At 39.8% G+C, this 23,960-nt stretch overlaps 1 protein-coding gene across 7 annotated transcripts in view; it reads right to left on the bottom strand.

The window, feature by feature from the left end:
- Positions 1-23,960, bottom strand: part of AK4 (adenylate kinase 4) — an 87,729-nt gene that overhangs the window by 62,702 nt on the left and 1,067 nt on the right. The window contains exon 2 of one of the 7 annotated variants that reach the window (XM_036911313.2): positions 19,799-19,849. The exons of 5 other annotated variants lie outside the window; for them this stretch is intronic. The gene's annotated coding sequence lies outside the window, so the exon portion shown is untranslated. Of the gene's footprint in view, positions 1-19,798; positions 19,850-23,384; positions 23,603-23,960 lie in introns of those variants that run through there. One more of the 7 variants, XM_036911315.2, reaches the window with a different exon arrangement.

Below are 23,960 nucleotides of genomic sequence, written 5' to 3'. Positions count from 1 at the left end.
AATGTTCCAACTCTAAGGCTGAGTGGTGGATACACAACTGCTATCCTTTCAAACATACACCCTCTACATATCCTGTAAAGTGAGGGCAAAGTGGATACAGAAGTCTGAGTCAGACAAATGCCCACAAAGTAGCAAATTCCCAAGATGCCTGGCTAAATCACCAGAGGCGGATACTCATGTTCTTTTCACTGTTCAAGCTAGAAATGCTGACATTGAAAGACCCCTGTAAAAAAAGCTTGATTCCTTCCGTAGGCTGCCTAGAACTAGAAACACTGCCCACTCCTGGAATCATCTCTTCTCCAGAGGGTTATTAAGAGTGCCAACACACACACACACACACACACAAACGCACGCACGTGCATGCCCTGCCTCCCAGGCATGGTCAAAAATGAACTGTAGCTTTGTGATTCTGCAAACTACAGGTTCCTTATGTCCCCACACAGAAGAATATCTTGGCATTGAAGTAGTTACTTGAAAAAAATAAAATGAAGAAAAACTTTATTCTACAAACTGTTTATCTTTGATATCAGTTTAACAAATCTCTGCAAGAAAATAAGCTTTAAAAAAAAACCTTGGTTAAGAAGTAGATAACAAAGTCCTTCAGAAGCAGAAACTATGTAAGAAACTCCTAAAGTTAAGTTATTTTGGCATTCAACTCAAATGACTCATTTCAGATGTCCAGTATCCACCCTTCAGTTGCCCTTACTCAAAGCTAGGCTTCCCTTTCTTTCACACTAAAAAGACACATATAGTAATCCCCTCTTCTGTATCCCACTAGTACCTGGGCTGAAGCTTTAATCCAGATGCTGCTGCTATACAGATTGGACAAAAGAGACCCCTTTTGGAAGCTGCTCGTTCCTCCAGGCTGACTCAGCTGTATGCCAGGAACACAGCTTGGGGAACAGAAGCAAGATGGGACTGCAAGACCCACACACATTCCTCAACCAGGTCCCCCCACCCTCCCACCCCATGCAGGTTACAGTCTGTGCAACCATATATGGTTGTACGTCTACCTACATTTCACTCATCTTATTGAATGGAGGTTGTTTACAAATCCTCCATACCAGATTAATTCCCCTTGAGACCAGAGATTATCTTACATCAATGATCAGTAAGAGCCACTCTACTTGAGATGAAGAACTATTTTATCTTTAAACTCTCCATTCTCCTGCTACCAAGGCCCTAAAAATTATTAGATGAACTTTCTTCTCACTACACCCCCGACTATGTGATGTTAAGGCAATTAAGATCTAGAAAAGCCTTCTCAGTCGCACAGTAAGAATTATGTGCAGCAATATTTCCTTTAAATATTATCTTACAGTCTAATTCTTAGTAAGCTTTGTATAATTGATTAAAATAAATTACTTAAGGAAAACATTTTGTTACCTATGGACATTTTGTACACAAATGGACATTTTTTACTTGTTGCCAATGGTTCTCACAACTATTGTGCTTTAGTCTATTCAACCTGGAAGGATCCTTACCACAAGTGCACAAAGATCATGACCATAGGTTGCACTTGGATCCCAAGCTTGACCTCTTCACAAGAAAGACTCTGTTCCTATGAGTGGATGCTTGCTCCTGTAGCAACCCAGCATTCTCAAACACCCATAGAAATGTGTTGAGTCAACTGACAAATCTCTGAGATTAAGACTCCAAAATATTCTTTAACAGAAGCAGCAGCAAGTTTAGCATGAAGGAAACAATCTATCATTTTCAAATTAACATGTAGGCACTTGGAAGTCACCTCAAGTGAGAGGTTATACTAGGCTAGATCACCAAGATCTGCTGCCTCGACTGGGTATGACAGATAAGCTATACCCTAACAGTTTCCTGATAAATCACATTAAGATGATTCTGTCTCTAAGGAAGACAACAAAGATAGGTTTATAACTTCTTTAATACAAATAATACAAAACTGTGAAACTATAAAATAAGACTCTAATCCTATTTCTTTTTTCCTTTGGATATCACCAGTCTAAGATCTCCATGGGATCAAGTCATTCACATCTCTTGACTTCACATAGAGTACACCTGTCTTAAAAGCCTTTCCTTTGTCATTTATTTGTAGAGTACAATAACTAGTCCATGATGAGGATAATTATTATTGGTGTTTTAACCAAAAGAAATAGTAGCTAAAATTATGTGAATCTATGATCTCTATGGTCATTTCCTAGGTCAAAAGAAGGTTAATAGTAAAACAAACTTTTTAACTTAGATTTGAACCCAAATTTATATAAAGTTCAAATGTATATCTCTTTACCATTAATTGTGAGATGAAAAATGAAAATATATCTTATGTGATCTCTTTTATTATTGAGGCATAATTGCTATATAACATTAATTCCAGGCATAAAACATGATTCTATATTTATATATATTGAAAAATGATCACTACAATAAGTCAAGTTGATATCCATTATCATACATAGTTTCAAAACTTTTGATGAGAACTTCTAAGATTTACTCTTAGCATTTTTCAAATATGCAATATAGTATTAACTATAGTCACCATGCTGTACATTACATCCCCATGACTTATTTACTTTATAACTAAAAGTCTGTAACTTCTGACCCCCTGCTCCCATCCCCCAGCCCCTGCCTTTGGCAATCATTAATCTGATCTCTGTATCTGTGAGCCCAGGGTCTTTTTTGTAGTCATTTTGTTTCTAGATTCTACATTTAAGTGAAATAATACAGTTGATTTATTAATATCTGCATTTTTATCATGGGACAAAACCCTTTAAAAAATACTGTAATGGTTTTATAATGAGGCAAAGAGCCAAAATGATGAAAGGGCTTACCACAAGGCTGGGAACCAGTGTCCTGGCTCTCAGTTCTGCTTCTAAGTCATTGCCCAAAGGACTGAGCACAGCAATGTACTTCACTTGTCATGGCCTCAAGTTTTCTCATCTGCATGCAGGAGTTGGACCGTCTACCTCTGTCATCTCAGAGATGGAGTTTCAGCCCCTGTATCTGGCCTTGTGGCTCTGCGTGAGGATTAGAGCACTGGCTTCTGCAGGATGCCTCAAACCACAACAGCATGCTCTCACCACTGAGATTCCACCTCTGAAGTGAGGAGAGGGACCTCAGAGACTAAGGATAGTCTCCCTGCTTTCAAGGGCAGCCAAGGCACCAATTATTACATCCACTCTCAATGTGAGGCAGGGAGTCTGGCCCAGAGCTGAGGCTTGGACCATCCATTAGTGTTCTATCATACTTGCCTAGATGACTTCCGGGCAATAAGGGCCAATGCTCTGTTTGGCCTCTTTGCTCTTTTCTCTCTAGCCAGGCTAGACATTTACATCCACTTAGTCTAATTTTGTACCCTGGGTGCAGAAATGTGTTGGCACTGGATCTATTTCTATAATAGCCAAGATAAAAATATGCATGGACAAAAGCCCTAACTTTGGATAGACCAGCATTACTGAGAAAGAAAGTGATCCAATATCTGAGCGCAGAGGATATCCAACAGATACTTTATCCTTATGCTTTCTCATCCCACCACCGGATCAATTATTATTTGGCCCTCCATGCTGTTTCAAAGAATAAAATAGTACAGTAACCTCATTTTAAGAATTCAAATAAATTATGAAAGAAAAAGATATGGAAGTTTCATAAGCCCAAAAATTTTGGATGTCCTATCTCAGTATTTTCTTGGCCCAGAATAGGAACACATGCATTTATAACACACCATGAACATCTGGCATAATACCACAGGCTGTCTTATGTAAGCAGCAAAGGAGAAAAAAGCAGATCAGGATGGAGGCAACAGAAGTTGGGCAAGGAATCAAATGGGAAAAGGCAAGTAATCTGAAAGGTTTGCCAAAATCATGGATGAATTTTAGATTCAGAGTGTTTAACCACCTCCTTACACTCACATGCTGCAAGTCTACCCTGGTATTCACCACACCAGGCACTTTCAGCCCTGAGGAAGAGGATTATAGTTGAAATCTCACGAGCTCTCTAGATTTTCTCTGTCTCCCCTGTAAACTTAATACAACCCAATTACTAGCCCCATTCAGAGGACAGGGAGGAATTTCACTTTTAAACAAAGCCATATAAAAATGAGTTCCTTCCCACTACGGAAGGCTCTGGATGTGGATCTGGCTATGCCAGACATCTTGTCGGCTGCCTCTCTGTGCAGGATCTTGGCTGTTGATCAGCATAAGGAAAGCTGCTGTTTCCTCCAGTGCCATCTGCTCAAACAGAATGGACTGCTACTGGTGTCCATGGGGGACTCTTCTCTCTCTCTCTCCCCCTGCCTGCCTTTCTCTCCCTTCCTCTGTTATAGCTTTCTGGAGAACTACAGCAAGGACACCAAGGCTGTGACACACTCACTGCCTTCCAGGGCTGGTAGCAGACAGTCCTGAGAACAATGGAAAAGGGGAGAAGGGGAACAATAGATGCCAGCACTCTCTCCTGACAGGGTTCCCAGTAGGGTAGTAAGGTCCACTGAGTAGGCCAACATGGATTATCCTTTCACACCCAACAAGAACAACAGTAAGAATACCAGAGGCAACCACTATGGAAAACACTATGGAGATTCCTCAGAAAACTAAAAACAGAACTATCACAGGATCCAGCAATCTCACTTCTGGGTATATATCTGAAGAAAAGTAAAACACTAACTTAAAAAGATATCTGAACCCCGTGTTCATTGCAGCTTTATTTACAATAGCCAAGACATGGAAGCAACCTACGTGTCCATTGATGGATGACTGCATAAAGAAACTGTGGTATGTATACACAGTGGAATACTATCCAGCCATAAAAAGAAAGAAATCTTACTATTTGCAACAACATAGACAGACCCTGAGGACATTATGCTAAGTGAAATAAGTCAGACTGAAAAAGACACCTACCATCTGATCTCACTGATATGTGGAATGTAAAAACAAAAACCAGTTCACAGATAACAGAAATCATGTTGGTGGTTGTTGGGGTAGAAGGTGCAGTGGGGAGGGGCAAAATGTGTAAAGGTGGTCAAAAGCACACACGTCCAGTTGTAAAATAAGTCAAGGAATGTAATGTGCAGCATGGCGGTAAGAGTTAATAATACTGTATTGTGTATTTGAAAGATAAGAGAGTAGATTTTAAAAGTTCTCATCAGAAGGAAAAAAATTCCATAACCATGTATAGTATCAGATGTTTTACTGAGGTGATCATTTTGCAATATAAGCAAATATCAAATCACTGCATTGTTTTCTCCTGACACCAATATAATATGGTATGTCATTTACACCTTAATAAAAAGTAAATAAAATAAAAGCAGGTCAATTAAAAATAAATAAATAGAGTGTAATGGGGAAAAAGTCATCAGAGGCAACAAACATTAAGTACTGACCAGTGTTGTCAGACTGCCATCAAGATCACTATTCTGTTTTTTTTGAAAACTAAAAAGTATTTTGTATAAAAAAAGGGTCTTTATACACAAAAAGGGAGAATACTGTAAATTTTAAAATGTGTGCTAGTTTTATTTGTTTGTACATAAATACAGTAGTGCCAGGTCAAACTAAGTCCTACTGTTAAAAAAATGATTAAAGACAATCTAGGTGATACAAACAAACTTTAGTTAAGACTTCACAAAATGAACAGTCTCCTTTCTGAGAACTGTGAAATGGGGCAGAGGGCAGGAAGGTTTTATGGGATAAAGAAAACAGAGAGAAATAGAAAATATCTATCTGATTGGCTAGGACCACATAGTCAACCTTGTTTAGAGTGGGAAGGCCCAGAGTTGGCTTTGTGTTTGGGGCTGGGTGACTGGAGAGACTGTGTTTCTGGATGAGCAGAGCATTTACAGGACAGGAACATGAACTAAATTTCAGAATGCTGATGTGGCACCCTAGGCAGGAGCTGTTCTACCTTGGGCCTAGAAACTTATTTCAACACTATCATGGGTCATATGGAAAAAAACTTAAGCTTGTGCCAAGCCTTATTCTAATCCCTTATGTGCATTATCTCATTTAATTTTTACAACACTAAGAGGCAGTACCACTACTGTTCTTGTTTGCAGCTGAGGGAAGCAATACAAACTGCTTGGGTAAGTTGCAGCTGGCTGGCACATCCCAGACCCGGCACTCTTACCTGCCGGGCTACAGCACCCAAGCCCTGCCCCAAAGCCTTCCTCTTCCTCCAGCAATTGCTCTCTTCTGCCCAATACCTCCCACACTGGAATCCTTTGTTCAACCAACTGCCCTCTCCTCTTCTGAACTGAAAACACCTCAATGGCAAGTCTTGTTCAGCTGAGAGACTTAAAATTAAGCCTCAGGGAGTAAAGGATTCCTTCAATAGTTTTTAAGTAGAATAAGTGAATAAATAAAGATGGGATTTTTTTTAAAAGGAAGAAGAAAAAGCAAAGTAAGATGTAGAAAGAAAAAAATAAACCCTGACACTTAAGGCTCTGTCCCAGGGCACAGGGACACCAACTCTTAATAACACTTCTCTCTTTCTTAGAGATATTTAGGAACACTTGAGGAGAAATAAGAAACTTTACCTAAAAACTTAATCAGGTTTTAAACACACACACACATACACATACACACTAAAGTTTTAAAGCACCTATCTATGCTTTGTTCCAGGTCCTTCATTCAGGGACAACAATTTAAAGAGTCTTTAGCTCAGTTAAAGTAAGGCTTGGGTTTATTTTGGGGTTTGATGGTGAAGAGGTAAATAAGCTGTTCTGGATAAGTAACAGGTATTGGAGGATTGGAAGCTAGGAGAGAAAAAGAGCAAATTCTCCAGAAGGGAAAAGATCCAGAAGGTAACACATTGAACTCTAAGCCAGGAAAAGGGCAGGCAGAGCTAGAGGCATGTGTAGGGAGTGGCTGACAGGTTTTAGGACAGCAGTGCCCGATGTGCCATGTCAAGATGATGCCTGTACCAGACACTAATCCTCATCACCCTCACACCTTCTATACAACCACCTTACAGTAGGGGTCCTTTGGGAAAGGGAAATAAAGGTAGTGTCCAGCATGGGGTGAGGGAATGCAGAAAAGGCAGCCCTTAGGAGAAAAGACGGAAAAGCAGAAGTGAAGTGTGCCAAGGAAGCATGGGATCTGAGAGAAGCAATTAGGGGGAGCGGCCAGTACTACAGACAGTAAAGTGGAATGCTGTGTGCCCACCAAGTAGGTAATGAGGGCCCGAGGCTTCTAATTCAATAGATACTGCTGGAGGACCAGTCAAGTGCCACAGAACGTTTCAACACTAATGACCAGGATTTGTGGTTTGCAAATCTCTTTAAAACTCAGTCCAACCTGGCCCAGAAGCAGTAGTAGTGAGGAGGAAGAGAATAAAGCATTAGATTTCATCTTGCGACTCTAGAAGTCTTACCTAGCTAACTAATCTAAACATGAGCTGGTAAATTACCCGTAGGAATCAATAACTATACCCATTAAACCAAGGATCGCTTTCAGGGCGGGACAATTGATTTCTACAGTTGCCTGTATTCCAGTATGAGTTCCTACATATCACAGCATGTTCCCCTCATAAATCAAACTGCCGCTAGAGTACTGGCCCCTTGATTTCACCTCTAAGTTTATCCTATACTCAAGTCTCTACACCTTCTTTCTGGTACATATTGCTATTTCAAACAGCATATACACAAAATGGAGTGCTGTACCAGATATACTAACTTTAGACCACTTTCATACTTTCTCCACCTGCCAGATGAAAAAAGGAAAACAAAGCAAGCATATACATAGTTCAGCTGCTGCCACAGATATTCTCTAAAAATTGGTACAAAAAAGGTGGTATATACATTCTTTTGAGACAAGAATTTGCCATTCCTTTTTTTTTTTTTTAATGCTAAGCCAGGAGATACCTGGAGTCTCTAAAAATGGTCAAACACATGCTGTAGGGCTACCTCGCCAGAGTACAGCAACAATGTCTGGCAGCAGCCAACAAAATTAAGGTTATGCTTTAAACTCACTTCACTTGCTACATATATATCTGGATTCCACTTCTTTATAATCTAAAAACAAAATGATAAAATCTTTAATTTAAACCTAATCAAAGCCAAACTGCTAGGGTGATTATTAGTTTATTTAGCTCTGTGTATTTTACACAGAGCATCAACACCCAGTTTATATGCCTTTTAAGAGCAACTATTTCTATTGTTTGTGCAGAAAGCAACACTGGATAAATCTGTATCAAAAAGAAAAAGACCAAAAAAAGAGAGACTATAGTAGGGATGACGCCCTGCAGATAGCTGCCTTGTCTTCTGTAATGGACTGTTAAGAACAAAGCTGTAAAAAAATGGATTCTGTAACGTTTGCCTTTAACTGGCCACAAACTATGAAACAGATTTCCAAGACATGTTTATAATCATGTCTATATGACTAAAGGCAAAGTGGAGCAGAACCAGAATTAGAGATTCTATCATCTTAATTTAACTTCTAGAAACACTCTTTCCCACCCTCAACAGGTTCCTGGCTTCTGTCACTTACATCTCACGCCGACTAACAGCAGTCCTAGCTATGGCTCAACCACCATCTGCAGCTGTCCTTCACAATCCTGGCCATCAAGAAGAAGCAATGCTTCAGTGCTGTTTGGTTTGGCTAGGTTCCTCTAGACATAAGCTAAGTGCACACATTTTTATTCTCTGGGGTTTGAGATCCAGCAGTGTCTGAAAAACGACATTCAAAACCTAAAACTGACCTTAATTATGAGATTTGGACTGCATGCCAAGAAAGCCTAACAGAAATATCTACCCTGGAAAAAAAAAAAACTCTTCCACAAGGCTCTTAAAATTTATTTCCTCTACAAAACTAACATCATTGCAAACAACAAACACTGACACACTGACCTGCAACTAGGGTTAGATGAGTGAGGCACTCACCTTGGTCAAAAAACTGAAGAGGGCACAAAAAAAACAAACTCTACTAATCAAAATGAACAGTATTTTAAATGCAATATTTTAAAATATCAAAATGCAAAAAAAAATCCATGGTGAAAATATACACAAATTTTAAATGAAATTAGGATTCTACCAAGCACTTGCACAACTCACCCATTTTATCTCAGTCTCAATAGTCTTTATTTTAAGTGGTAGCATTTTATGTATTTTACTGCATTGGACTACTATTTATCTTGATTACTGAGTTTTGGGGCACCCCCTTAAATTTTCACGCAAGGAGAGTGCCTCACTTACCTCACCCTAGCCTCACCCATGACAACACATATTAACTTAATACTCAAGAGGAAACCCTATGAGGTGGCTCTACCATTACTCTCCTTTATAAATGAGTGAACACAAACAGGTTAGCTACTTTGCCCAAGTTCATAGAGCTAGGGTTGCTAAGTCAGATTCCAAACCCAGCAATGTGGCTTAGAGTCCACACTCCCTAAAGACGACACTACCTTTCAGAGCTTTGCATCACTAAGGCATTGAGCATAAATCTATATAGTCCAGGATTTTAGAAAATAATACATAGAAAACAATCTAAATAAACTATGATTAATGACAATTGGGGCAAATTTAGTCACAATTTGTTCATCGCTGATTGATAGCCTGCAATATTGAGTCTAAGTGTTAATTCCACCAAACTTTTAAAACTTTTCTAATTTGTCCATAACTCATTAGGAATTTTAACCCTCAGGGTGAGCCAAGGAGGAGAGAAGATATCCGACCCCTCACTCAAACGACATGACTCCTGATTTGGGTAGCCTGGAGTAGCTGGTGTCTGTACTTAGGTTCTGAGATGACCCTGATATACATCTTTAAATTCTAAATACTGTTGGATTTATGAGGCTAAAAGAGCTACAGTGTGCATTTCAGAACAACATTCAGAAACACTCCCAAACAATGTGTTCATTTAGAGAGTAGAATTTAGAAGCCCACTATGACTTCAATGGTCCCATCACATTCAGCCAGTTGTTAATGGTGGCAGCCATCACAGTTTCAAAGGATCAGAGTGAAACCAGGCTGAAAAAGAATCTAGAAATGATATCATGGGAAGAAAACGGTTGAGGGAACGAGGGCTATTTTTCTTGGGGGAAAAAAGGATAATTAAAATCAGTGAAGTAGCGCTTAGCAACTATTTTCAATTATCTGAAGAGCTAGTAGATTTAATTTATGTGACACCAAAAGACTGAAGCTGGACAAGCAGATGACAGTTTATGGATGACAGTTTCAAGGAGCTGGCTTTCATGTCATTATAAGAGAAAAAATCGTACAACAATTAGTCCTGTCCAGCAATGAAAGAGCCTCCAGAGGAGGTGAGTCAGCTGTCAGCTGCTATAGAAGGGATCCAGCACAGAATGGCCACTGGACAGAAGGACTGAAAATCCCTCCCAATTCTAAGACATTAAGAAATGGAACAAAAAATTAAACTTATCATATTCATTGTTATGCATGGTGTTTAGTTCTAAGAACCCTAGAAAACTGAAACAAAACTATGAGCTCAATGTAAAGAAGGTCTTGCACTTTTCATCTTACTCCAGGTTAGAGTCTTAATTTTTTTAAAAACTAAACCACTAAACAAATGCAAGTTAAAAAATCCATCTCCCTTTTAGAAAAACTCAATTATGTTCTGAAATGGTATTTATAGTTACCATTTAAGAAAACTGGGAAACTGTACTCATAAATACAATCAGTATTTTATACCTCGCTGCAAACTACACTGGCTATTCTTACCAAGATCTAAAGGGATCATGTAGAAGAAAACTATACAAAAGAATATGAGTTAGAATCTAGGAAAACAAAGCAAAGAAAAAGTCCAGTCAGACATATCAGCAGCCCAGTACATTAAAAGATCTTGAGGATATCTATCCAATCAGACAAACAGGTAAAGTTAGAAAAACTTCCCCACCTTAATGATGATACATTTTTTAAATGGGTTCAGGGAGTCTTCCAAAAGAGTTATATACATAACTTTAAGTATTTTTATTTGGACAAGAATAGAAGACAAGTTTGAAGGATAACAGAACAACAAAACTAATAGAGTTTAAAAACTGTGAGCAAATGCTTTTACTCTCTGCTGAATGACTGAGTGGTGAGCACATTCACCTAAACCCCACTGGATTGTGCCAGTGATTCCATTCAAAGCACCACATTCACTGGGAAAGATTTCAAATGAAATAAAAGCTTTATGTCTCTAGTAAGAAGGAAACAAATCACAAGAGAAACCTCCTACTTCCTAGGCATTTTATATAAATGACCCCATCTGACCCTCCCAATACCCCTGTGATGCAGGGTTTTTTACAAAGGAGGAAATAAAGTTAATTAAATTATCCCAAAGTATACAAAGCCAGTAAGGGGTTGAGCTGAAGTATGCCTGACCCCAAAGCCCAACTACATTTCCTCCGTGCTACAACCAATTCCTGTGCCTACCACTTGCTATGCTGAAGCCCACTGTCTACTTCCACCTGGAACTTCTCGCAGGTTTGTTAAACTCATTCTCCCCAACCCTGGACTGCCCTCCTTTTGTTAAATGGGACCACTTTTCCCCACAACCCAAGTCAAACCCTGCAAAGGGCTGCAGTTGGCTCTGCCCTTCCCACAGTTCCCGTTCAGACAATCACACTAGGTACTGCTGTCACCATCTCAACTTCTCCCAAATCCCCTTCCTTTCATTACTTTTACCCTATCCCTGATCAAAACTGTTGTGACACTTAGCTGTGTGCCACTATAATCTCTCCACTACAATCCACTATATACTGTGCTATGAAAAACTATGATCGTGCCACTAAAGGAGTTTGAGGAAGGCAGTGACTCCCCATAGCCTTCCTATTCATAAACTCAATCTGGAATTACATGTAAGCCCAAAGGGATATTTCTAGCTTCCTTGCCTATAATTCTTCCACCTCTAGGTTTCAGACAAAATTCCCTTAATCTTAATCACCTACTCTCAGATGGGTCCCTCCATCGAGAACCCCCTGCTTCCACTTTTCTACCTGCCAGTATTTACCCACGCTTCAAGACTCAGCTCTCATGCCATCTCTCCCATAGCTTTCATTTACTCTTTCACACAGAAGTGTAACAACTATATGTTAGACACTGAAGATACAAAACTGAACTCAATAAAAATTTATACAAGTAAATTCTCTCTTCAGTGTTCTTATATTTTTTAATTTTTTTCTTTCCTTTTTTTATAGCACTCAGTATAATCTGCCTTAAAACACAACTGAGTGTATGTTTTACCTTTCCAATTCCTTAAAGGAATTTTTATTCCAATTAACAGGATGCTAAGGGAATACATTGATTTAACAGGTAACTGCTGACACTTAAAATCTACCCATTTATTTGTGGATACTGTAACAAACTCTTAACTGTTCTTCCTAGTTTTGCTCTAAACCCTTCCAATCCAATTTCCCAATAGCCTGAGTAATCTATTAAAAATTGGAATCAGACTGTCAGTCCCATATTTAAAAATGATGGCCTCATCTTGGAGTGGCAATGGTTTATTAGTATGACATGAAAAGTACAAGCAAAAAAAAGAAAAAAATAGATTAGCTGGACTTCATCAAAATTAAAAACTTTTGTGCTTCCAAGGATACTATCAAGAATAAGAAAGAGATAACCAGAGAATGGGAGAAAATATATGCAAATAATTTATCTAGTAAGGGACTTGTATTCAGAATACATAACTCAACAATAAAGGGACAAATGAGCCCACTTAAAAATGGGCAAAGGATTTGAATACACATTTCTCCAGAAAAGATAAACAAATGGCTAATAGCACATTAACACCATTAGCCCTTATGGAAATGCACATCAAAATCACAATGAGTTACCACTTCACACCCAGGAGAGTGACCAAAATAAAAAGGAAAGACAAGTGTTGACAAGGAGGTAAAGACATTGGAACCCTTATTAGTTGTGGGTGGGAATGTAAAATGGTGCAGCTGCTTTGAAAAACAGTTGGCAGTTCCTCAAAATCTTAGGTAGGCATAGTGTCACCACAGAATTCACCAATTCACTCCTAGGTATACAACCAAGAGAGATGAAAATATAAATCCACAAAAAGATATGTATACTAATGTTCACAACAGGGAATAAGCCAAGTGTTCATCAACTCATGAATAAACAAAAATGGTATGTCCATACAATAGATTATCAGGCAATAAAAAGGAATGAAGTACTGATACATACAACACAGTTGAAGCTTGACAATGGTGACAGAAGTCAGATACAGAAAGTCATGTCCTGTATATGTCCATTTATTTGAAATATCCAGAAAACACAAATCCATAAAAACAGAAAGTAGATTAGTGATTGTCAGGGACTGGAGACAGGGGAGATAGGGAATAACTGCTAATGGATACAGGGTTTCTTTCTGGAGTAATAAAAATATTATGATGTTAGATTGTGGTGATGGTTGCACAACTCTATAAAATATACTAGAAATCATTGACTTATACATGTAAAAGGATACATTTTATTGTATGCACGTTACATCTCAGTAAGGCTGTTAAAATAGATTAACAAAACAACCACAAAAAAATGTAGTCACACAGTAATCAAGACAATTTGGTACTGGCACAAGAGCAGACCCACAGACCAGTGGAACAGACTAGAGACTCCAAACATTAACCCAAACATATATGGTCAATTAATATATGATAAAGGAGCCATGGACATACAATGGGGAAATGACAGTCTCTTTAACAGATGGTGCTGGCAAAACTGGACAGCTACATGTAAGAGAATGAAACTGGATCACTGTCTAACCCCATACACAAAAGTAAATTTGAAATGGATCAAAGACCTGAATGTAAGTCATGAAACCATAAAACTCTTAAAAAAACATAGGCAAAAATCTCTTAGACATAAACATGAGCAACTTCTTCATGAACATATCTCCCTGGGCAAGGGAAACAAAAGCAAAAATGAACAAATGGGACTACATCAAGCTGAAAAGCTTCTGTACAGCAAAGGACACCATCAATAGAACAAAAAGGTATCCTACAGTATGGGAGAATATATTCATAAATGACAGATCCGATAAAGACTTGACATCCAAAATATATAAAGAACTCATGTACCTCAACAAACAAAAAGCAAATAATCCAATTAAAAAATGGGCAGAGGAGCTGACAGTTCTCTAAAGAAGAAAGTCAGATGGCCAACAGACACATGAAAAGATGTTCCACATCGCTAATCATCAGATAAATGCAAATTAAAACCACAATGAGATATCACCTCATACCAGTAAGGATTGCCACCATCCAAAAGACAAACAACAACAGATGTTGGTGAGGTTGTGGAGAAAGGGGAACCCTCCTACACTGCTGGTGGGAACGTAAATTAGTTCAACCATTGTGGAAAGCAGTATGGAGGTTCCTCAAAATGCTCAAAATAGAAATACCATTTGACCCAGGAATTCCACTCCAGGAATTTACCCTAAGAATGCAGCAGCCCAGTTTGAAAAAGACAGATGCACCCCTATGTTTATCGCAGCACTATTTACAATAGCCAAGAAATGGAAGCAACCTGTGTCCATCAGTAGATGAATGGATAAAGATGTTGTACATATACACAATGGAATATTATTCAGCCATAAGAAGAAAACAGATCCTACCATTTGCAACAACATGGATGGAGCTAGAGGGTATTATGCTCAGTGAAATAAGCCAGACAGAGAAAGACAAGTACCAAATGATTTCACTCATATGTGGAGTATAATAACAAAGAAAAACTGAAGGAACAAAATGGCAGCAGACTCACAGAACCCAAGAATGGACTAACAGTTACCAAAGGGAAAGGGACTGGGGAGAAAGGGAGGGAAGGGAGGGATAAGGGTGGGGAAAAAGAAAGGGAGCATTACTATTAGCATGTATAATGTGGGGGGTGGTGCATGGGGAGGGTTGTACAACACAGAAGACAAGTAGTGATTCTACAGCATCTTACTACGCAGATGGACAGTGACTGTAATGGAGTTTGGGCGGGGGGGACTTGGTGAAGGGGGAAGCCTAGTAAACATAATGTTCTTCATGTAATTGTAGATTAATGTTCCCCCCCCCCAAAAAAAAAAAAACATGTAGTCATTTTTGAAGCCCCAGTTCCTGGTCATGCTCAAGGCCGTATGCCTACTTTACCAGTCTTCTCTCCTACCATCAACTCGTCACTCACAGTGCTCCACAGATACCTGCCTCCTCTCTGCTCCACTGACTCCTCCTCTCTACTCCTACAATAGGGGCTCTCCACATGCTGTTCTCTGTTCCCAAATCGTCACAAACTTGACTCCTTCCCTCATTCAGAGCTCATCTTAAACCTCATCTCTTCAAAGAGGCCTTCTCTGACCTTCCAAACTAATCTTCCCAGCCTCTCTCCATCATTGCACTGTCATACTTTCTTCACCGTGAGGCACAAGGCATACAAGGTTACCTTGATTATTCTGCCCTTGTTTATATCATGACTCCTCTCTGCCCTAACAGACTACCAAACATTTATTAACACTGAACTGACACTAATGAATTTACTATTCAGATGGTAAGAGACTATAACTGAAGTTACAAAATAGATTGTCTTACAGGGAGGTGACAATGAATTCGTAGTAGGGGGTACAGGTTAATGAATGAGTATAGATGGGTACAAGAGAAATTTCAAGAAAAAAAATTATGTGTAGCTGCAAAAGCCATGGAAAAGCTTCATGGCAGACTGAAAACAGACTTTGAGAGATAAACAGAAGTGTGATAGGCATTACAGGAGAAAGATGCACCTGAACAATGTCCACCACCACCTTGTCGGTGACTTCAACACTTCACCCACACACATACACCCCACCGTGACTCATGGAAACATAATGTGAACTTGAACCGTAGACTGTAAGAGCCTCAGGGGTATTTTTGCATGCCTCCACATACCTAAAGCAGCCATAGAAACATTTGTCAAATGACTAATGAAATAACAAGTTCAGGTATTATCCAGAAGTCTTACCATTACAATGAAAAGCAATTTTCTACTTCCTCATAATTACATATGATCTCTATTTTAGACCTTTTTTTGTCCTTTTCTTGGGAAGGAGGAGGAAATCAATGTTTCCTTAAGATTTTTTTTTTTTTTCATTTTAAGGACAGAACAACCACAAGCCACACACCTCTAGCCTCCCCTTAAAAGAACCTGCTGAATCTCATTGTACTTGTAGGGAACTAAGTTGCCATGATTCCTTGCCATTCACTGTCCCACTGCGGCAAATTATGAGACCTGAAGTGCATATATCACTAGTTACTAGGCGACCTGGATGGAAGCAGGACCTAATGGGAAGTTTAACCCTAGCTATGGAATCCCAGGTTTCAATGCTAACGTCTCTACATAACTAGATATGTGATCTAAAGCAAGTAACGCAACCTCTCTGAGACCAATTTTTTGTTCATAAAATGATGTATTAACAACTGCTCTATAGATTTGTCTGTGGACTAGAGGACAATACGCATACATTAGCCAGTACAGGGCCAAGCACATGATTGACCCTCTGTAAATGTTAAGTTACAGTGAGAAAATCACAAGAATGGCCAGGCTCACACGTTGCTGGTCCAGAAGAAGGTGCTGAAAGAGAAAATAGTTGATTTCTAGCTTCCTAGGTATTTAATGAGCAGGAGTGACTTTGCTTTATTTCAATACTATCAGTCACTCTGGCTAGGCATGGGATGCTTGCTGTTGTTTAACTAGTACAAATACTCCAAGAACTTGGAAGTGAGACTGTTAAAATATAACATCAGCAGACTAACTGGACTTCATGAAGCTGTACAAATGAGACCTTTGATACCATATCTTAAAGGCCAACCTGGGAACTAAACATCAAGTGATGGCGGGTAGGGGGACAGTAATCCAAAGTCTGTCCTACCTGCTCATGCTTTTTTAAAAAAAGCTCATTTGCTGAACGATAACATGTGGGTGAGCTATCTGACCTATTGTGAAAGCATACTATCTAAAACTTTACAAGAAAAACAAATTTTTCAAGTCCTTAAATCTTCTCACAACATGGATTTCACAAAGTGCTGAAGAGCAGACTAGTATAATATAAGAGCATTTAACTAACAATTTACTTAGTATATTTTAAAGGAAATGGGCAACTCAATATGCCCTTTATAATAGGTGGGTTTATTGCTAACAGCCTGGTACCCAATTTACTAGTTTCATAATCAGTTATCACTTGAGTTCTAGGAATCTTGAGGCAGAAGTTTAAAGGATTCATAAACTATGATGCCACTGTATTTGTATATATCTTAAAGGCAGTACAAGAATGAGGACTCAAATGATAATATGCAAGGTATGATCAAACCACAAAAGCAATAATCTCACGTGGACCACAAACAAGCTCTAGCTGAAGAGTTCCAAGTACGTTGTAGCAATAATCACCCCATCGCCTCACTCAGTAGCTGAATTTTTCAAAAGTCAGCTCAGGAATCATATCCTCTAAAAAGGTTCCCCTAACCCCACGTCCTCCTAAATGCTGTTTAGGCCACACTTCCCAATGTCCTGCAGGGCTTATGTGGTAAATCATCATACTTGTTTGTCTGTCTGCCTCTCCCAATAGACTTATTGGGAGCTTCTTCAGGGAACAGACCTTGTCTCACCTCTTTGTGTCACAGAAGCCAACATTTCCTGGCACTCTAACAGTCGTTGAAAGACATATTTACCAGAACATTCAGTGCACTGTGCTTTGTATACCAAAGGACTGCTACTAACTTAAATTCCCATCAACAGGGACTAAAGTGGTTCTCAAACTGTGGTCTAAGGACCCTTGCAGGGTCTGTGAGTCCCTTCCTTCTTTAACTACATATCTGTGTGAAGCCAGATATTCTTGCAACATTTTAGCCAAAACAATATAGCATACAGACTGAATGAAGAACCAGATATGAGAATCTAGATTTCTAGAAAAGATAGAGATTTTTAAGTATGCAAGATCATTATTCTCATTCGATTTTTGTTGAGGAAAATAGTTATTTTTCATAAAAATGTGCCATGTTAATAAGTAATGGGTATATTATTGTTACTTTTAATGAATTGATAAATATTTTTTTAATTAGTTTTAATTTCTAAATGGTTAGCATCTATCAGTGTAACCCATATAAACAAAGGTTCTTTGGTGTTCTCAGTGAGTTTTTTAATGTGTTAAACGGTCTTAAGACCAAAACATTTGAGAATGGCTGGTTAAAGAAATGATGGTACAAAGTTTCTTATACCATAAACTGAGAGTACAATAAAAGAAAATATGACTTTTTTTGGATGGGGCAGATACCAGCTAGTTTTTTACTAGCTGGTATCTGTCCCATATGTCTAAGATACATTGCAAAATTTAAAAAGAAGTACAAAACAAAGTATAAATTCATGCTTTTTTTAAAAAGAGTCACTGCTATATATACATACACATATGATACATATGTATACACAAATTCTTAGGATAAACATCCAAGAAAAGTAAAAAGTAGGTATCCCCTATGAAGTAGCTGGGGAACCAGTGGTCAGAGATGGGAGAAAGACTTTACACTCCATTCCTAATGTATCATTTGAAGATTTTACCATCTGCACTCATTACATTTTTTAAAAAATCAAAAATGGAATAAAAATTATATTCAAATAGTACAATGGCATTAAACTCACATTAAAGAACAGACTGAAATGGCATTGAAAAACATTAAATGATTCATTGTGAAATAAAGCAAGCAATTTTCAAAACAGTAATACATAATATATTCTTGAAAAGCAGCCTGGAAGGATATACTATATATCAAAGTATTAACAATATTTTTTCTTTCCTGTTAGTGGGATTATAAATGTTTGTCTTCTTTATTTTTCTTGGCTTCTAAAACTTTGGTAAGTTATACATACAATTTCTAAAATCACAAAAATAAAGAGTTTAAATGCATATATATAAATGTATGGGTATCTAGGTCTATACTTAAATATTTAGTAAGCCAAAAGGTACATAAATAAAGTAGCACCTATTAGCTACTTTTACACCAAGACCTTGACTGGATGTGGGTAAGCTAAGTTTAAAACTCCCTTCTTCCCCTGTAGTGTAAAAACTATTCTAGTCAGTCATCTTATTCCTTCTAACCTACCCCAAAGAAAGCATATTTGCCCAGTGATCTACAGACAGTGAGGTTCATAAGGATATTATTAAGCAGCAAATAACTGTTCCAACACCAGATTGGTTAGACTCCCTCCAGCTCAACCCTAAGGCACATTCACACAAGGTTCTCAAGCGAAAATCCTAGGACTCACATGGACTGCTTTCTCTCCACCTCACCTCACCACCAATTCATGATCCAATTGGTTCTGCCTTGGTACATATCTAAAGCCCTTCATTTCTCCTTTCCTTCACTACTACCACCCAGTCCAAGCCATGGCCCACTCTCCTCATCCCACACTGGTCTCCCTGGTACCACACTTGCTCACCCGGAGTCACTTCACACAGCATCATCAAAGGTCAACTTTAAGAAGGTAAATCCATTCATTTCACTGTCATATTTAAAGCTCTTCAATAGCTTTCCAGTGCCCTCAGAAGGAAATCCAATCTTTCCCAGGACACTGTAGGCTCTACCTGCTCATCTCTCTCACCTGACCTCCTGCCACATCCTCCTTGCTCACTAACCTACAAACTTGCTGCCTTTCTGTCTGTTCCTCAAACAAGCTATGCTTATTCTCACCTTAGAGCTTCTCCCTGGGACACTCTGTTCCTAGATCATGACATATTCATTCCTATAGTTATTCACCTCCCAAAGAGTTCTTCCCTAACCACACCACCTAGGATAGCAACCTCAGCCCTCATTACTAACTCATCACCTATTCATTTTCTTTCTAACAGGCACCTTCATCAAATACCATGCTGTTTATTCCATATGGGCTTACATTCTGTCCCCTCAGCCCCATATCCCCTTGCCTTGCTGTGGACTTTCACTTCTAAGAAGAAAAGCATATTTGAGTAGGTACTCAAAAAATATCTGCTGAATGAATGAATTATTATGTAAAAATTAAAAATGTTTTTGAAGAAGTCTTAAGAACACAGTTAAATGCTCACAATATATATCTAAGTGGGAGGGAGAAAGGTTTCGATTTAATGTAATGCCTAATTAGTTTGTTGGAGGTAGCAGGACAAATATACAGAAAATAAAAAATAGTAACTTGTTTGAATTTTCAAGTGCACTGTAGTATTATGGGAAATATTGCTTGCCTCTCAGTTTCTTCTAGTTTCACATTTTCCAAATGTTCTACAAGGCATGACTTTTATCAGAAAAAAAAACTACTTTTGAAAAATAAGGACACTGGAAGAATGCTCAGATTGAGCTGTGCATATAACTAAGGCAGACTTATACTGTCACAGACACCTTATTCAAATCACAAAGAGTTCTCTTCAGCTATGCATGAAAATTCTCAGTAAGAGGATATGGAGTGGACCTGTCACCTAGAGATTACCTCAAAACTAGTAAGACCCTTGACCTGGGCTATAACCCAAATCTCACCAAGCTAGGAAAAAATGGAACATAGCATATTCTAGAAACACTGTAAATAAGCCAAGAATCTGTATGATCTACAAAATAGGTTAACTATTTAAAGTTGTTTTAGATATACCGTTGAACTGTCTCTCAAGTCTCCCTAATACAATCTCTCTATTCTCCAATTCTCAGAAGTTTTCTCTCTTACATAAGAAAAGACACACATTTATACTTAATGAGTACCAAAAAAAAAACCCTGAGCCCTCTGAACTAGGTCATCTTTTCAGGGAAGAGAGGCTCAGCCCATAGTCTAATTTGAAATGCTAGTCCCATCTGTAAACCCCAAGAGCTGCAGTTAATATTAATTAAGAGCAGAAATAGGTTTGTTCTTGAATATCTTCCCTCTCAACTCTGGGATGCTTCAAAATGGAAAACTTGAAACAGTAGTCCAGTACAGAATAATGTGATTTTTTTTTAATTGCCACTATTTATCCAACCCATAAACAGAAATCTCACGTCCTTCAGAAGGAGGTTTCAGTCACCTATCCCTCAACAAAAAAAGCTATGATTAAATACAAGAAGTTTTCATGGGATTCACTTGAGTGCAGCTGTGTGTGTGCATGTGTGCTCATACTATGTACTCATATGCATGTGCACACACACACACACAGAGAAAAGCTAATCCTCCTTATGACAGAAGGTAGGACCCACCTCCTGGCAATAGAAGAGAAACCTCCCTTCTATTTACTCACACAATGTGCTAAGGAAAACGTGAGCCAAAAACTTGCTGGCAGGTCTTCAACTAAGGTATTTGCTAAGTCTCAGCCTGCAGAGCCCCAGGCAGAGGAGGCAGAGCCACTGGGTGACAGCTATCATGAGGTTAATCTCACATCCATAGTAAGTACAAACTTTTACCATAAATCAGAGCTAATTAAACAGGATGGACTTAATTGCTAGAGGCTGTTTGACTCCTTCAGGGGCAGATTGTAGACAGAATCCATGACCTGTGCCCTCGACGTACACTTGTTGAACTCCTTTTATGTATTAAGTAGTTTGACAGTTTCCTGTCCTCTGAGTCTCTCATGGGAACTGGAACATGGTAAAGGTAGCAGAGACAAGGGGCACAAGATTCTCTTAAGTACTGCTATAGCCCCCTGTACCTAGACCACTGCTAGGCACACCACAGGTACTCAGTAGGTATCTACTGGATGAATCAGACAGACACTTGCCACTGTTATGTGACAGCATCGACAGACTTAACAAACTATGTGTAGAGAAAAGAGAGAAATTCTGCCAGGGGACGTGTGGGAAGCCTTTCTAGAAAGCAACGCTTTAACTCTTCCCTGGAGAAGCTTTGCACCAGGCAGCGGGTGCAGGAAAGCCATTAAGACAAGAGTATGACCCAGTGGAGGCTACAGCAGAAGGGCTGAGCTATTTTCCAATTCAAATTCCTACCACGGTTTTAATTTCTTAATGTTTTTTTGTGCTTCATCATCTCCTTCAAACCTTCAATTTTAGGGGTATGTACAGAGGGCTGTTGTGTTTCTCTACCAGGAAATTAGCTAAAAGCAAACAGCAGGTAATAGAAAAATAAACACTGTGGAATGTTTTCTTATTTACCAGGCAGTGAGCTTGTAAGACTTCTGAGCGGGAAAAATAATCCGAGAATACCCTCCAAGTCCACTAGAAACAGGCCATTTTCAAAACAACTTGCTGTTCTTTCTCTGTCTTCTTACCCTGATAAACAGTTTAAATTGGTTTGTGCAAAAACTGTTTGATTCTCAATAGAAAAAAAGGATAATTTAAACATTTCACATCACTTCTTACTCCAGAGTGAAACACTGGGGGGAAACGGAGTCATCTGAAATAGAACAGAAACTAAAAATTAAAACAAAGTTAAAATTTTTAAAAATGAGAATAAGGGAAAATAGCAAGCAAAAGGTTTTCAAAATCTCTAAGAAACTGCAGAAATAAGCCAGTTCCCATCACTTTCTCTTTAAAAACGGGAAGGGCCACTAATCCAGTCCCAGGCTGGTAGGAGTGAAGCACTTCATAGCAGAAGGAAACCAAGTCACCGAGTCAGATACAGAGAATGCTAAGAAATGGGCTGGCTCCCGCCCTAGCATTTTCTCCCCTCATTATGCCTCCACCATGAAGAAGGCTGACCTAATCACAAACCTTAGGGTCAAAGCCTTTCCTCTCACTCTGCTCTCCAACCCACCTCGCATCACCCGGCCCCCGACTCGCATTGCCCCGCCCCGCCCCGCCACTGCATTCCAAACACAGAAAGAATAAAATACATTCAAATGTGGTATGAAAATAAAAATACACCCAACTGAAGTAACAACACCCACAGGAGAAAATTCCAGGTGCAGGCTGGTACACAGAACTCATCCTTCTGAAATGGGATGGGAGGAGAGTATTCTTGAAAATTAAAAAAAAAAAAAAAAAAGCTTGCTTTTACAACCTGCTTAAGAGACAATGAATAAAACTCTGCGTTTCAGAAACTTAATTCCTAACTTTTAAGCTTTCTGTTTTCCAGTACAGACCTCCACCCACCTTTTCAAGCTAATCTGTGGAAGATCCCTGGATAATTAGCCCATACTGGGCAATAACCACCTTGGACACTGATGAGAACAGTAGTGATAGTAAACCACCCCGTCTGCAACAAGTTTTCATAAAGCAGTTGCTAATTATGAGCACATGCATCGCAGAAAGACTGCGTACCTTGCAGCAGCACAACAGCTGGCCTTTTAATGACAATTCTGGTGTGAACTGGTGTGAACGTGGGGTGGCAGAAGAGGGAAGGGCCATACTGAAAAGACTAAGAGATAAGGACATTTACATCCGCAAATTCACCACGCAAAGGAGGCATTCTCAAGAAGCCATTTCCAGAGAAGCTGGATTCAAAAAGTAATTCATCAGATGCAGTCTCCCACTAAGTCGTCTCCCAACGGCCAGCCGGGCTTGGGAAGAAGGGGTAGTTAGTGGAGAAAGTTTACCTTAGAAGGCGGCAGCGAACAGACAGGCCTTTCAAAACCACCCAGGGCACTGCCTGGAGGCCCAAGGCGGCGCGGAATAGCGCGCGGCTGCGAGCCCCGCGGCGCCACAGGTTCCCCAGCGCGCAGCCCCGCCCGACTCCCACAGGTGGGCGGCGCTCGGCTGGGGGGTCTCCGGCGGGAGAAGGGGGCGCCACGGTTCAGCAGGGACTCCGGGGAGAGGTGGGAGAGGGCAAAGGAGCGCGAACCGCTTTGCCTTAAGGAAAGAGGTGAGATGGAAGCTCGGGGTTTTCGGCTGCCCGGTTCTCGCTCGCTCAGCCCGGGGGTTACCGCTTTTCCCCCGGGCCGCAGGAGCCCGGGCAGAGAGAGCCCCGTGCACCTCCCACCCTCCTCCCACCGAGCCTCGGCCTCCTGCCCGGGCGCGGTTAAGCCGCACGCCGCGGGCCACCGGCTGCATGCGCCCGTGCACGTAGCAGCCTGCACGACCACACGCGGGCGGGGGAAGGACGCCCGGGCACCGGGGAGACCTGGCCCCTCTCGGGCCGCTGGTCTCCCCGGCCTAAGCCACTGCCGCCCCAG

The sequence above is a fragment of the Manis pentadactyla genome, chromosome 4 (assembly GCF_030020395.1).
Source record: "Manis pentadactyla isolate mManPen7 chromosome 4, mManPen7.hap1, whole genome shotgun sequence".
In the NCBI taxonomy this organism is placed as follows: domain Eukaryota; kingdom Metazoa; phylum Chordata; class Mammalia; order Pholidota; family Manidae; genus Manis; species Manis pentadactyla.
Note: the sequence above shows the minus strand (reverse complement) of the source record. Positions and strands in the feature narration are given on the sequence as shown.